This window comes from Melospiza melodia, chromosome 1, assembly GCF_035770615.1.
Source record: "Melospiza melodia melodia isolate bMelMel2 chromosome 1, bMelMel2.pri, whole genome shotgun sequence".
In the NCBI taxonomy this organism is placed as follows: Eukaryota; Metazoa; Chordata; class Aves; order Passeriformes; family Passerellidae; genus Melospiza; species Melospiza melodia.
In genome coordinates this window covers 10,444,676-10,459,565 of record NC_086194.1, presented here as the reverse complement: position 1 = coordinate 10,459,565, position 14,890 = coordinate 10,444,676, and positions in this window count along the sequence as shown.

The window sequence follows — 14,890 nt, the reverse complement described above, 5'->3', positions numbered from 1 at the left end:
ACCTTATTTATGAATTTCTGTTCTAATAATTTGAGGTACAGACTCTTAACAAGGTAGGAGATGCTAATTTTTATAATTAGCTATAATAAATATGCAAAGGGCAGCTTGGCTAAATTGTGTCTTGATGACGGAAATTACTAAATAGAAATACATTAAATCCAACATAGAAAATTAAGATAAAATTGTAAACAGCAGTTTGGCATATAAAAATAACCTTCCAGGCCTGTAGAAGATACATCAATAGTAGAACAAAATAAGGTAAGTAGAAACTGAGCCGAGTTAATAGGAAAACATTGTCTGTATTTTTAAAATAGTCAAACAAAAGAATAGTGGAGAAAGGATTTTTCATTTTATAAGTGGTTACTGCACTTTTGAATTATAAAATACTGGGAAGAAAAAGTCCTAGAGAAAGATATTGCAGGACCCATATGAGTTATGAGGTCAACTGGTTCTTAATCAAAACCTGTGAATTCCAGAAAATATGCAAACACATACAAAAAAATTGAACTAGCTTTCCAATCTCTTTGCTGCAACAAAAATTGAATCAGTAGGGGGAAAAGTTGTCGAATTTGCACACTCAGGTGTTTCATATTTCTCTGCTTGACTTTCCTTCATTATCCTCTGGAATATTCTGTAACCACCAGAAACTGAGCTACAGCTGCTTGGCTCTCCATCCATCTCCATTGCTGAGCCAACATTTGCTTTTTACTTCCCTTAACTGCAAGGTGAAATGAGTTAGCTTATACCACCTGACTTGTCACAGGACCTTTGGGACAGTCCCAGATTCAGAAATCAAGCCACTCCAGAAGCCAAAATTTGCTGTGCTGTCTGCACATGCAATGTGACTTGTTCTGATGCAAGGACCATCCTTGCTCAGCATTCGTATCTTCTCCTACCCATTTGACAAGAAGCAGATGCTTAGAATAATTTTTTATCTGAGTTCCTTTGTTTTGAACTCTCTGGCCCATCTGTGACAGTGTTGTTCCTCCTGGGAGCAGTTCACACAAACTGCCACCATGGCTATGAACATAAGATAAAGAGAGGAAGCTTATCAGCAGACTTTAGCATGTGCAAAATTATACAGAGAAAACTGGTCTGTTCTGTCATGGTGAGGCACAGTCAGTTTTGCAGCAAGATCTGTCCTCTTTCCTCACTGTTCATGCAAATATGAGCTGGTTCACCTTCAGGCTCCTCCCTGAAAGAGGTCAGGCAGCTCCAGGCAGGGAAATGCAGCTGGAACTGAAGGCTGGATCATTCAGAGGTTTCTGTTCTACATGTAGGATGTGTGTGAGTGGTGACCAATGCACAAGGTAAGTTATTCCCTCTTGAGCAGAGAAAAGGCTTAAAGCCACCTAGAAGAGACCCAGAGATCTGGTTGAGGTTTGGTTCTTTAATAGAGACCAAGCAATGATTCAGTCAGGCACTGCAGCTCATACTTGCTTTCCAGGGAATTCTGAAATTTACGCTTAACCAACAAACCTGAGTTCACCAAGGGTTTGGTGATCCTAAGCTAAATTAATGTCAAAGGGAGCTAACTTGGCTCTGAGGACTCAGAAGGAGCTAGAGAAAAATGTGTTTTCCCTTGCTTTTACCCAAACCAAGTTTTGTGTGCACTAATGAACTGTACCTTCAAAAAGCAATTGAAGGGTTGTACAGGGCAATCCCAGCCAGGCACTGATTGTGAAAACAAACACTGATGTACAGATATTCAGGATTCAGTTTATATTTACACTTGCAACAATGATCAGTGATGTTATCAAGCACACAAAAAAAAGCCCTCTTGAAATGATCTCTGTGCCACACAAAACAAAGGCAGCTTAACTTCCCTCCCTGAGTCTGCAGTGAGTTCATCCTTAATAATTGGTGCTGAGCTTATGTAGTTTTTCTTTCTCGTACCATGTGACCAGTCTCCAAAGGCAGCTGATGGGATCTGAACTTTGCTGGTGTGTTTGGGATATTCTGTTCCACAGGCATACACAGGATCCAGGACAGTTCCCACCTCCTGGGGCTCTGTGGGCCAGTGGAAGAAAATTTACAGAAGTTCAAACACCAGCAACAAGCAGAGGCACCAAGCTGTGCTCTTAGTAGCAAGTGTCAAAAGACATTTAAATGATGTTTCATCACAGCTTGTACTGCACGGTGGTGAAAAGCTGTGAGCTGAAAACAAGTGGGCTGACCTCTGTGTTATTTTTGCAGAGGGAAGAATTTCAGCACTCAGCAGAGCATCATGCAGCAGTTCTGTGTGATAGGTGGGTGCAGCACTATCATGGCCAGGAGGGGTGGTGGTGACATGCAAAATAAATGCATTTATGGCTTCAGGCTATCAACAAGCGCTATTCTCAGAGACAAGCAAAGGCCACACTTGCTGGCAGCAAACTGTGTACGTGCAAGCAGAGGTTACTCACTCCACTTAACCCCACTTCCCCAAAGGAAAAAACATTCCTGAGTTTCAATGGACCTGAATAAGGAGCCATGATTAGCCTGGCTGAGGAGGATTTGGGTGTGAGGACTCAGATTAGCTGAGTTCAGCCCCCACATTCTAAAAGGGAACTCCTTTCCTGTGCTCAGTTCCAGAGCTGCATCCCCTTGAGCCGGGTCAGGTCCTGCCCCTCACCATCCTCTGTCCCTTGGGCAGAAGTTTCAGAGAAACAAACCAAATCACAATCTCACAGCTGGAAAACTCCCATGATGCTGATGGAAGTATCTGGAATTTACTTCAAATTGTGCCCATGCATTTCAGAGGTCTTTCCAGCACTACTTACCAGCACCTGTTTTGCCGCATTTGTATGAAAACTGAAAAAGTCCTTCCTGTAGTTTTTCCCTTCATGTTGATGTTCATTTAAGGAGACTCTTATCAGCTACATTTTCCAGCCTCTCTGAAGATGTTACATAGCATTTTTTCAATTTAGGAACACATCTTCATTCTTCTTTGTATTATCTTGGCATTTTGGTTTCCAGGAGGTATTGAAAAATGAAAAGAAATGTAATTTTTACTTAAAATGTTGCCCATACTTTCACAGATGCAACCTGGCCTCTGGAGGAGACACTCTGATTTCAGCCTTCTGAGACAAAAGGCACAGGAACTTTTGATAGTTATCATGGAGATATGAAGGAACAGTTTATTCCATCTTAAAACAGATTTTGAAGGATGCCTCATTCCTTCCTTGCTAGACTTAATAGGATCAGCATTTATCTGCTCTAAAATTCTTTTTGCTTTTTTCCATCTGACAGTGGATCTTCTCCAGGTGTATATTTTGGAATATTACAGTTTATTTAGGATTATTACTGCTTTTGCATGCGTCTCCCCCCTTTATTTATAGTGATATCTTCAGGCACAGTCCATATAATAGGCACCATTCTCTGGGATTTGGTTCACCCTGGCATGCAGTCTCTCCCCTCTGGTTATGATGCTCAGAGGAAGGTCCTGTACCCCTCAGTGTCTGACATGTGACACTGCATGGTGTCACATGTCAGGGTGCAGGGATGATGTGGGTAAAGGAGGGCAAATCTCAGAATTCTCCTAAGTAACACCAGAATCAGTTACTGAGTTTGGTTTTTTTCATATTTTAGCACTTCTTGGCTTTGCAGAAGGCTGAGGGACGCATGATTTCTCCCACTGAGCTTTGGGGCAAGGTGACTGCAACCACTGTTGCTTTGCTGATGTCAGTGGACACCACAATCCCTGTGACTCCTCTTAGCAAACTTTCAGCCCTAAACTTCTTGTTCCAAATGTCAGACAGCTTTCACCACGAGACAGGTGCAGCCAAGATATCACACAGCAACATTTGGTGTGCAAAAGCAACTTTAACTAAAAGCTTTGAAAGTGAAACTTCAAGAGAAACCAGAAGGAGGGAGTTGTACAGTTCCAGTAGAAAATGTCAGTCAGGTTACTGTTCACAACTTGACACTTCTCACAATCTTCTAAGTATTGGTAGCACCTTTAAAATGGCGCAAAATTCACTGAAATGCTTTTGAAATTCCCACCTGCCTTTATCTGCCCATGTCTGTCACCCTGATTTTTTAAGATTTTCTAAGCCTTCTGATGTTGACATTCTTGTAGCGAACTTTCTCACACACTTTTTGTAAACAACTCATTGTTTTCCATTCTTTTATGGAGGAGAAGAAATTTGATGGGCTGTTGGTTTGTCCAGTGTCATTGGAGAGGTGGCACTGTCACCCTCCAATCCACTGTCACTTTTGGAAATCTATAAATGTTGGAGTCAGAAACTAAACTTCCTTTTTCTCCACCTTGAGAACAGCAGTGTGTGCGCTTGTGTTTTGTGTCCTGTAGCAACACATGTCTTCTGCTTATCCACACTTAAGGAAAATGGTTTTTTCCTATCTTTCTCCAATTTATCATTTTTTCATTCTCAAGGTCATTAAATGTAGGATAGTTGTTTTAAATATTGAATTGCAAACATGTTCTGCTGTCCCTGCTGTCAACAGCTGCTCCAGAGCTGCACTCAGTGCTCTTGCTGAAACAGAAGGAGATGGCAATAATCCAAGCAAAGTCACTGCAGGAGGCACCACAGGGAGCTGGCATCCACCCATTCCCAGGGAATGGCTCCTCTGCCAGCAGGCACCGTGCTGGCCCCTCTGCCCACTCCAAACACCTCCGTTCCTGAGCATTTGAAAGTCACATAATAAACATCAATGAATATTGTCAACCAGCTTCCTTCCTCCTCAAGATCAGCTTGCATAGGATTGAAAATATTTTGAGGTAATTTCATTATAACAACACGTTTAATTACTTCAGACATTTCGGAGTGTGGGTTTCAGCACAATTAATTGCTTTACATTATTCCACTTATTCATGACAATGACACAATATTTTGGTGATAAAAGGCTCTTAATCACAATTACTTGGTAGGTAAATGCAAAGGAAGAGCAGCTGACATCAGAAAGAAAAACAGCACAAATCCTGGCTGTCTGGGACTGCAGATGAAGGAAGCCACATGTCTGAAACCAGACCATGAAGCAGCCCCTCTCCACCTGCACATGCTGCTTCTTCCCTGTGCTCCACCTGCAGAGGCTGGGAGGAGGAGAACACCCATCCAAGGGGAGTTTTCCTGCATGCAGCTCCTTCCCTGTGTGCTCTCTGAGTGTTGAACCAGTGCTGGCCCCAGGAGCTAAGGACAGGAGTGTGGTGAGAGCAGATAAAGGATAAAAGCATTCTTTAACAATGCTGAAGTTAAAAGCAGGTTATGAGTACCAGGGTAAGCCAGGGCTGGTGCTTTGAATAGATGGTGCCCATTTCTCTGCAGAGCTCTTCATCCTGACCCTGGGAACTGCTCCTCAGCTCCCTCTGAGCTGCCTCCATGGTCCTTTCTTGTCTCCTCTCCTGATCCTGACTGGTCACAGACTGAGCCTTCACACTGAGCAGCAGCTGAGCCTGAGATGCTGCCCTCCATCCATAATGTGCACTTTTCCCACACTCCAGGTTTCTCCATACTGCATACTAACAATTCTTCTTTCCAGGAACTTTATTAGCTGGGACATAGAAGCACAAACTATTTTAATGAAGGATTGATGATTAGGCTTTCTTGACTCTTGATCTGTAATGTAATGAATTGGATCCAAGAACACAGCCATGTGCCAGTTCCGATTTTAGTTTAGTTAGAGCCTGACAGGACCCAGGTTCTCATAATAAGTTTCATGTTCCCCCTAGTTGAACTTATTCCTTATGTTTTTTTTACTAGAATATTTCTTTCCAGCAGTTCACATCAGTATTCTTTGACTGCTTCAATTACCAGTAAGTGTCCATCTCTAAAGTGTGCATTTGCTCTTTGATTGTGGATTTCCCTGTTTCTTACAGATAGAAAGCTGAACTGATCACCTTATCCCAAACAAAACTGACAAAGGAATGTGAAATTCAATCCCTGTGACTGTCTCTTGTCCCTGAAAATCCTGCAGGGATACACAAGAAAGGATGGCCGTGGAATTGGGGTCAAGTTAGTACCACAGGTATTTCTATCCCCTCCTAGAAAGGGCACTGCCCCCCAAAATCTCACATCCTTTGCAGCAGCCCAGATGTGCAGCCAAAGTTGGCATGCTCCACCATCCAAAGATATCTGCATGGGTGATGGAGTACCTGTGGGTTCTTCTGTGCAAGCTGAGTGGAAAAAGTTCCAGGAGAGCTGCACCACTGACAAGCCATTGGATGGTGGCTTTTTTGCAGCTATTCCAATGCCTCTGACCCTTTCTTAGCATTTTATAAATGGAAATAATGCAAGCACAGAAAAACTCAGAGGTGAGAGACGAGTTTTTTTTATCTGTGCTCTTTCATGGAACCAGCCCTCACTCCTGAAGATATCTGTGTGTTATCCATAATGTATTTACCTCCTAAGGCTGCAGCACTGAGCTGAGCAGCACAGTGCTTTGCAGGAGGTACCCATCACTTACCCTTTCCTACCGAGGCTGAAGTATCCCAGCAGGAGCTTTCCCCTGGCAGAGCAGCAGCCCATGCCAGCCTTCACTCAGTGCTCTCCCATTTTTTTGGGAGAGAATGAACAGGAAATATTGTGAACTTCCAACGAAAGTCATGCTCAAGCTTTGCTCCATGCCCCAGATGCAAAAGGCTGCCAGCACTGATAGCCCAGAGATAAAGCTTCAGGCTTGAGGCACAGGTAAATCTGCAGATCTGAGGAGGACATCTCTTTCATTCCACAGGTGGAGGCTTGTGAGCTTGGGTGGATGCCTGAAAGTTAAATATCTGTAACCTGAGGGCAAAAGCAAAAAGGTATTTAAAACCGTAACAGAGTAATGTTTGGAAAATTCTGGATTTGCTGATGGTGGAAAAGCACTGAATACCCATTATGGAATTCAGCAGCAGGCTGAAACATCAGCTTTTCATTGAGGTGAAAAAACCATAAATTTTCCATGTGCCATTTGCAAATCAGAATGTCAAATTCTGATTTACCTCACAAATGTTGCATCATCCAAATTCTCAGGAACACTTTTTATCTCTTTGGACAACTTAATTTATTCATCTACTTATTTTCATTGATGTGAAAGCAATGGGAACTGAAATAGGCAAGATCCAAAATGGTGAGAGGATAGATTGTAGTCACTGTAGCTGTATGGAAGGATTACTCTTTAGGGAAGCATTATATCTTAGAGGGTGTCTTAGATTATATCTTAGAGGGTTGTTGGCCTCATTTAGAGTACCTTGAGGATGGTTGGAGGATGCTGTGGAAAGACAACTGGCAGATCTGGGACCAGCCTGACAGGCTGTATGGTTGTACACAATGTGCTGGTGCAAGAAGGTGGACAAGGGAGTGAAAGCTGGAATGAAGACAAAACAAGGAGGAAAAACCATGAGTGTGAACAAAGAAAACTGCTGTCCAGATGAGAGAATTCCACTCAGCTGTCCAGAATATGCTGAGAAAATAGGCAAAGAGCTGAATCCTGCCAAGCCCATAAGCCCTGATCTGTCAGTGCCCACTTTGTCTTGGCCCTTTCATTCCTGTAGAACTAGAGGAAGGGAGATTGATAAAATTTTATGCTTATTTTCTACTTATTTGCAGGTATTTTATACTTATTTTTCACAGGTGTGTGAAAAATACCTTTACAGCACCATTACAGCAGCACATTTATATAGCTCAAACACCTGGGCTTAATTATTTTCACAGGCTCCCAACTTAGTGCTTGGAAAGGTAGATTCAATGAGCAGGGATGACTGTGCTGTTCTGGATAAGGCTTTTGAGGCAGCTGTTTCCATGGTGTTTAAGCATTAAATACAGTGAGTGACATTTCTGAAGCTCCTTGCAGGGTGACTGGGCTGTCACTGCAGTTAGGAGTTGGAAACAGAAGAACTTTTATTCAGATGTTGGTCAGAAGTTTATCAGGCAGATGGAGGACAAAGAATAGCAATTCCATGATGTCCTTCTGCATCATCCAGCCCTGCAATATTTTAGTTTATGTGTCTGTCAACACACGTCACTGAACTCTAAAACTCTCTATGGGCAACTTTTTATATTTGGATATATCTGCCTATCCTTGAAGAAACTTGCATAAAATATTTCCCCTTCCTTTCCTTCCTGCTGTGAATGATCTTACTCTGTGTTAGTGGCATTCTTTAACTAGCAATGGTAGCAATGCTATTGCTACTATTGCAAATTGATAGATGTGCTCTAATGCAGACAGCTTGTGAGACAATCCCTGTGCCTTCAACAACATTTTGAAGGCATCACAGTAATTGTTAACTAGTCCATTAGGGATGTTCTAGTTCTTAAAATTTATTGATTTAAATTATGTATGTTAATGTACCTATCAACATTACAAATGTAGTTTGCAGCAAACTGCTGATAATATATGAATGATAAGCCATAAATAATAACTGGGGCTGTAAATTAAATTACTTGATTAAGCTGCAAAGATTCACTCTAATTTGGAACAGAAAATTACTTTGAAGTGATTTCAGCAGTTGATAATTCTTTTAGAGTAGCTGAGTTTTAGGAGCCATAGTCTTCTTCATGTCAGGCATCAAACTTTCTGATGGATTTTGTCCACTAACATGGTTAGTTGGGTATTGCTATGCCTTGAATGCAACAGACTGACAAAATAATGAGTGACAACTATTTTAACCAAAATATGAAAGTGCTTGAAATCAAACACATTAATTCTTTTCTGATAGAATGTGAATAACCTTGGGTTGGGTGTCAGCAACAGCAAAGCCCCTAGAAGAGCCTTAATTTTGAAACACAGCAGTGGCAGCATATAAAAGGGTTGCAGTTAGTTTGGAATTTTTTAATAGGCACAAATAAATAATGGTATTGTAAAACCCCCAAAATCTTCAGCATAATTTAATATGAGGCTCTGAAATACAAGCTGAGCAGAAATGCAATGCTTGATCTCTTCTCACAACACGTCTTACATTGCTGGTACAGTAGATTAGATTCTGGATGAGTTTCAATAGATAGAATAACTAAAAATAACTTACCAAACATGGACTTCTGTACCCAAACCCGCCTTGATAGCTTGCACGTATCTAAGTGGAGAGGGATGAAGTTGTGGGAAAGTACTGGAGAGCTTGTGTTCCAGGAGCAGAGAGCCTTTTCTGGATATCCCAAGAGGAGTACTGCACCTCCTCAGAGCCACGGAGTAAAGCTGGCTCTGTAAGGCACAGCTCACTGCTCAGGGCTTGCCTGGAGCTCAGGGCAGGGGCAGCACTGCTGTGTATCCATCAGGAGACTCCTTCTCAAACCTCCTTTGCCCAAGGACACCCCAGACACGTGCTGGGGCACCTAGATTCCTTGGGGATTGTTACACAGTGCAATAGTGGGGTTTGAATTTGTGGGTTTCTCAGTTAGGGTCACCTTTAGCACATCCAAAGCAAGGTCACACCAGCAATGGTTCAGATGGGCTGGATGAGCAGTCAGATTCCTCATTACAAAGTGACAAAAAAAAGACACTGATAAATGAAATATAAACCCAATTCAACTTTAAGACTGGTGGGTACTTCCAGTTGTCTGGGTGCGATTTTTGAATAATCCAGTATTTCCAAATGTCCCAGCTATCTGAGGCTTGGGGTCCATCTCCCTCTTCTGAGTTCTTCCACTAGATTTCAGCTCATACATTTCTTGCTCTGAAAGCCAATTTCTAGGCACTTCAAGTGTGGGTTGTTTTTTTTCCCCTTTAATAAATGCAAATGATGGAAGATGGTGTGACCATGCATCACAGGACGATGAAGGACTCAAAGTGCTTTCAAGTAAATGAGACTTGTTTGAGTTCTCAACCTGATATTACAAATCATTCAACAGCAAAATTTGTTTTTTAAATTATAGTTTGATTTCTGCTCTTCTAGATCTGCTTGGGCAGAGGTGTCTAAGAGGTAGATACAGAGAAATATTTTTTTGTTTGTTTTATATATTTATATTTTCAAGTAGTATTAATATTTAAAACTTCCATTGATTGATATAATTAGCTCAAGGCTAATTTCAACACACATCTACTTTCCTTATCTAAACAAGTGTCTTTGGAGCAGGGTCTGATGCAATTTACTGGTATTCCCAGGCATGACTGTTACAGGAAACACCTTTGTAGCTGAAAGAGAGGTATTTGAGCTTAAATCATGGTTTAAATGAAACTCCTCTCAACAGAGAGGTGAATTTGGAAAAGTTTCTCGATAAGAAAATCAGAATAGACTTTTTAAAAGCAGATAAATAGACAGAGAAACTATGAGAAATAACAATATTCCTACTTATTTCCTGGTTACAATTTTCCTTTTCAGATAATACAAGATGTAGGACGTAGTTAGTGAACTGATCAGCCAGCAGGCTTGAAACAGAAGTAGTTATTTACACAGTCTAATGATTTGGTGGAATGTATTGCCACAAAATATTCTCAGGAAAACTCGTTTTTAAAAGCTATTGGATGAATCACTGGGAAAAAAATTCCTCCCTTAAGCACAGTGATCTGCTACCATCTGAGTCAGAAAATTCCTCTGCCGCCAAGGAATTGATTTCCAGATTGCCAGAAGCTTGGAAGACACACCAAACTTGGAAGAAAAGTGTAATTGCATGTTCCTCTGGCTTCCACTGTTACTCTGTTTTTCCTTCAGCATTTGCTTTTGGCCCCTGTGGGTGGGGTAAGATCAACCTGTTGTCTGAATACAGCTATTTTCATGTATGGATAGATTTTTCAGAAAGACATAAACTTCAGAGATTAGTAAAGACATTAAAGAAATGAAGTTTTTGGTTTTAAAGACATGGATGCAATGATATGAAGAAATGCAGTATATTGTGAAATCCTTATCTTCGTAAAGTATGAAAAGAATGCAAATCAGAACTTAAACAAATGTAAACTACGCTGGATGCCTTTGAAGATTGTGGATAGGTAGCTTTCCATTGGACCCCATGCAACACCCACATAATTAGTAATGAATTTGCTTAATGAACAAACCTTACAGAACTGCCAAAATGCTAAGTATGGAGCAAGTAAAGCAAAAGCCTCAGGGAATTTAGGGAATCTATAGTAATGCAGTGCCTAACCTATGTCCTGCATTCCACAGCACCAATAGAGAAATTTTCTTCTACTCAATGTGAATTTCATCATTTTGGGTGACTTAATCTTTAAATGAGGCCCTTTGACACTGTCTCATAATGTCAAAAATAGCTGGATATCTAAAGTAACCTAAGTAATTGTTAATTTTCTAAGTTAAGGTTAGAAGGGCAGTTTCACGTGCATTTTTTCCTTTATCCTACTTTTCTGGTGTTAATCAGCCTGTCCTTTGGCTCAACTGCATGGGCATTAAGAGAATCCTATCACCATTGCAAACAAATGGAGTTATCAAAAAAAAATCTTTTCCACCTACCTCATATAAACTCTGTGAGGCAGACTTTGCTTGGTCACTTATTTGAATACTGCAATAGAACTTGACTCCCAAATGATTGATAAAAGTTATTCTAGATGAGGAAAGTTTATTAAATTTTTCTCTTAATTCTTTGCCTTTGCCTTTAAGATATGGCCTTAGAAATCTGGAGTTCTGACTGCAGTCAGGGTAATGCACAACTTCATTTAACTCCCTGTAAACATTCACTGTTTGACTCTGCTATTTCAAAACTACAGCAAATGTCTGATTGTGGACTTATGGATTGTTCTCTAAACTCTGGAAGAATTCCCTATCTCCCTAAACAAAACTTTTTTACCCAGCTCTTATTTTCTCTTCCCCAAGAAGTACCAAGCAGATTAAAAACGTGACTTTTAAACTATGTGCCTAATGAACTGCTGTGTTATGCCTCTCTTTCTTCTATAACAGAGACAAAACATTGCAGTTGGAGTTTGAGGAAAGTTATGAAATCCCCGATATGAAACAATTGTGGGGTGGATGAGTTGAATGGTTTTTCCTGGTCACAAGACAGACAACATAAAAGAGGAACAGCAGTGAAATAATCAGCTGGTAGAGCAGTGCTTTTAGCTAAGAAAGGCCTCTTAAGAACACTGCAGCACTTCAAAGCCTGACTAAAAAGACTAATAATATATTCAACCTGCTTTTTATTTACTGTATTGAACCTATTCAGCAACAACAGATTGTCTGACCTGTGCATGGGATTAGTTTCCAGTGGAGCTGTTATATTTCAGACTGCTAAAAGTAAAACCCACTTGACATCTGGGAGAAAAGGGCAGCAAATATATCACAAAATTTAATGAATCCAAGGGAAGCAAAGGTTCAACTAAAGGTGAAAAATAATCACGTTTTAAATGTCAATGGGTAGTATAGGCTATTACTGTATCGCTTTACTCCTGCTTTTAATGGGGTATCATTGCAATTTTCAATTGGGTTGCACTAGGGTAAAACTAAGAAACAGAGCCCTTAGGCTACTTTAATTTATAATAGGATATAAATTGTTAGGAGCTGAAATTCCATCAGTTTAGTGGCACAGTGTTAAAAAGTTTAAGCTGCATCCATGAAAAATACAGATTTTTCTAACTATGTGCAAATGTTAGTCCTTTTGAGCCTGTATTTGACACTATGTCAGTAACCAATATGACGAAAAAAGCAGAGATTTCCTTGTGCTCAAAATCGAGCCCATCAATGCCATCAAACAATTTCAGTCTTACCTGCCTCCCTCCTCACAGCTGAGGAGGCTCAGAAACACAGACAAACAAGCAACTGTATGTAAATAGAATATAATAGAAGCTAATAATGAAAATATGTCTCATTGGCCATTTCCTTGTCCTGGTATCTTCACAACTTTTCCTGGTTTGCATTTCATGACTGATGGCCACGCTCTGGTTACATCCCAAGTGAATTCTGCATGGGCCTATTCCAACAGTCTCTGCAATTTAATGACACTTCAGTATTTGCTTTAGTCCTGCCAATTTCTACACCTAACACAGACCTAGATGGGCTTTCCAACTCCTCAGAAGAAAGCTTCTATTTTTACAATTTAAATGTGTTCTGGTAAAAATATTCCAGGTTGCAGAATATTCCCTTCCTTTGGAAGCTACAGAGCACCTGTATCCTTCAATATGACTTAATTAATTGACAGCTATACTTAATTAAGGCAAAATTGCATTGGGTAGGATGGTCACTTTCAGTACAAATAAAAATAAATGTTCTGGGACTAAAGAAGAGTCATTCTATTCCTGTTCCCCCAAGCTCTGCTGGAAATATAGGCTGACAGGTTAATAGAAGCATTTCCAAACAGTTGTGAGAAATCAGCCATCTGATTCAAGTACTCTGTTCCTTGGGTAACTTACTATTCAGCTACTGAAAACTTGATTTTCCCATCTGTGAGTTGACAAAATGGAATAAAAACAGTATTAATATTTATGTTCCAAATAGAAAAGGCTTTCGAAGCATGTTCATAAAGTGGAAAATAAAAGCAGCAGTTTATCCAAAACTTTCTGGCCTTTTGCAAATTTAAAATTTATCAGCCTTGCTGCCAGGATTTGCTGGTTTAAGAGCAAGTAATCATATTTTATAGAAGCTGTTAATATAGGTGAACTTCTATATCATTTTAATGCTCTCTATTATGTGGATCAATTTCAACTAGAGTTCATACTGTTATGAGTGTTTATTCCAAAATTGCCCACAGGTGGGAAAAAATGTTTACTGGGTCTGGTTGAAATGTTTTGTGATAGCAATGTTTATATTCTGCATAAAGATTGTTCAACTGAATATGTGTGCATAAGAACCAGAGGTACCAGTAAAATTATATCCAAATGAAAATACAGTGAACTTTTTTTTCTTTCACAAGATTCTCATTTCTAATTAATCATGTTGCCTTCTTATGAATAAAGTCCAGTATCTTATATAACTTGACAATGATTAGAAGTAGCTGATGGAAAATTAAATGTTTTGTTTGAAACAATTTCTTAAATCCTTATGCATGGAATTGATTTCTTTGTACTGTGGCCTGCCAATACTTCCCACTTTGCTGATATGTGCTCCAAAATGGTTTTCTCCAAATGTTCAGCTGCTAACACTGCATGGCCTGCACTCTTTACCCACTGAGAGCATGCAAAAAAGGACAAAATTTTTTCCTCACATTCTTGTACCAGCAACTCTTAGCCCAGGATGATTTTATTATTGCTGATATTCTTGCATTGGTTTCCAGTTCAAGAGAGGAAAATCCTTTAGGCAAGAAGCACAGGCCCACTGCAGGAACTGACTCTCCAAGAAGTACAAGCATAAGATAATAAAGTATGTTTGGATGTTTGAATTCAAGCATACCTAACAACAGCTGCTCAAAAGCAGTGACAGGTACTTCTGTGCAAAACCTGACACTATTTTTTTCCTTTATGCATATTGAAAAAACCCACCACAACTGCACACAGCACAAGGCAGAAAAATCCCAACACTTTTCTTACAGGTTCCATGTACAGAATTGGCTACAGTAGAGAAAATTCAGGATGGCAAGTCCTGAAAATGATGAAATTATATTGGATTTCTTTCAGAAGACTGATCTGGGAGAAAGGAGTGGTGGAGTGTGTGTCTCTCACTTTGGGATGCAAAGAGTGAGAGATTTGGGTTTGACTTTTTTATGATAGGTGTCATCAGAGATGCTCTGATATCTTATTGGAAAAACTACCTGCCCTTTCTTCATCTGGATTACTAAAGTTATTCTTATTTAACTTGTAATATATTGCCAGCAATGAAGATAAGGGTCACTTGTGTTTATGGACATTAAAAACAAAGCTCATGACTAATGAAGGACCTAGGATTTGCATAAATGGTCTCTAAAATATTAATTTCTCATCAGTTCTTTGGGCTCTCTGGATTTGTGCAATGGACAACAACAGACTCACTGCCCAAGTGGTGGATGTTGTTTTTATAAAGAACTCATTTTTTACTGCTGTGACTTGGCACCATCATGTGGCCACTTTGAGTTTTCTCAACTTTAGTAAAAATTTACTTAGAAAAACGTTTGCAATTAATTAATTT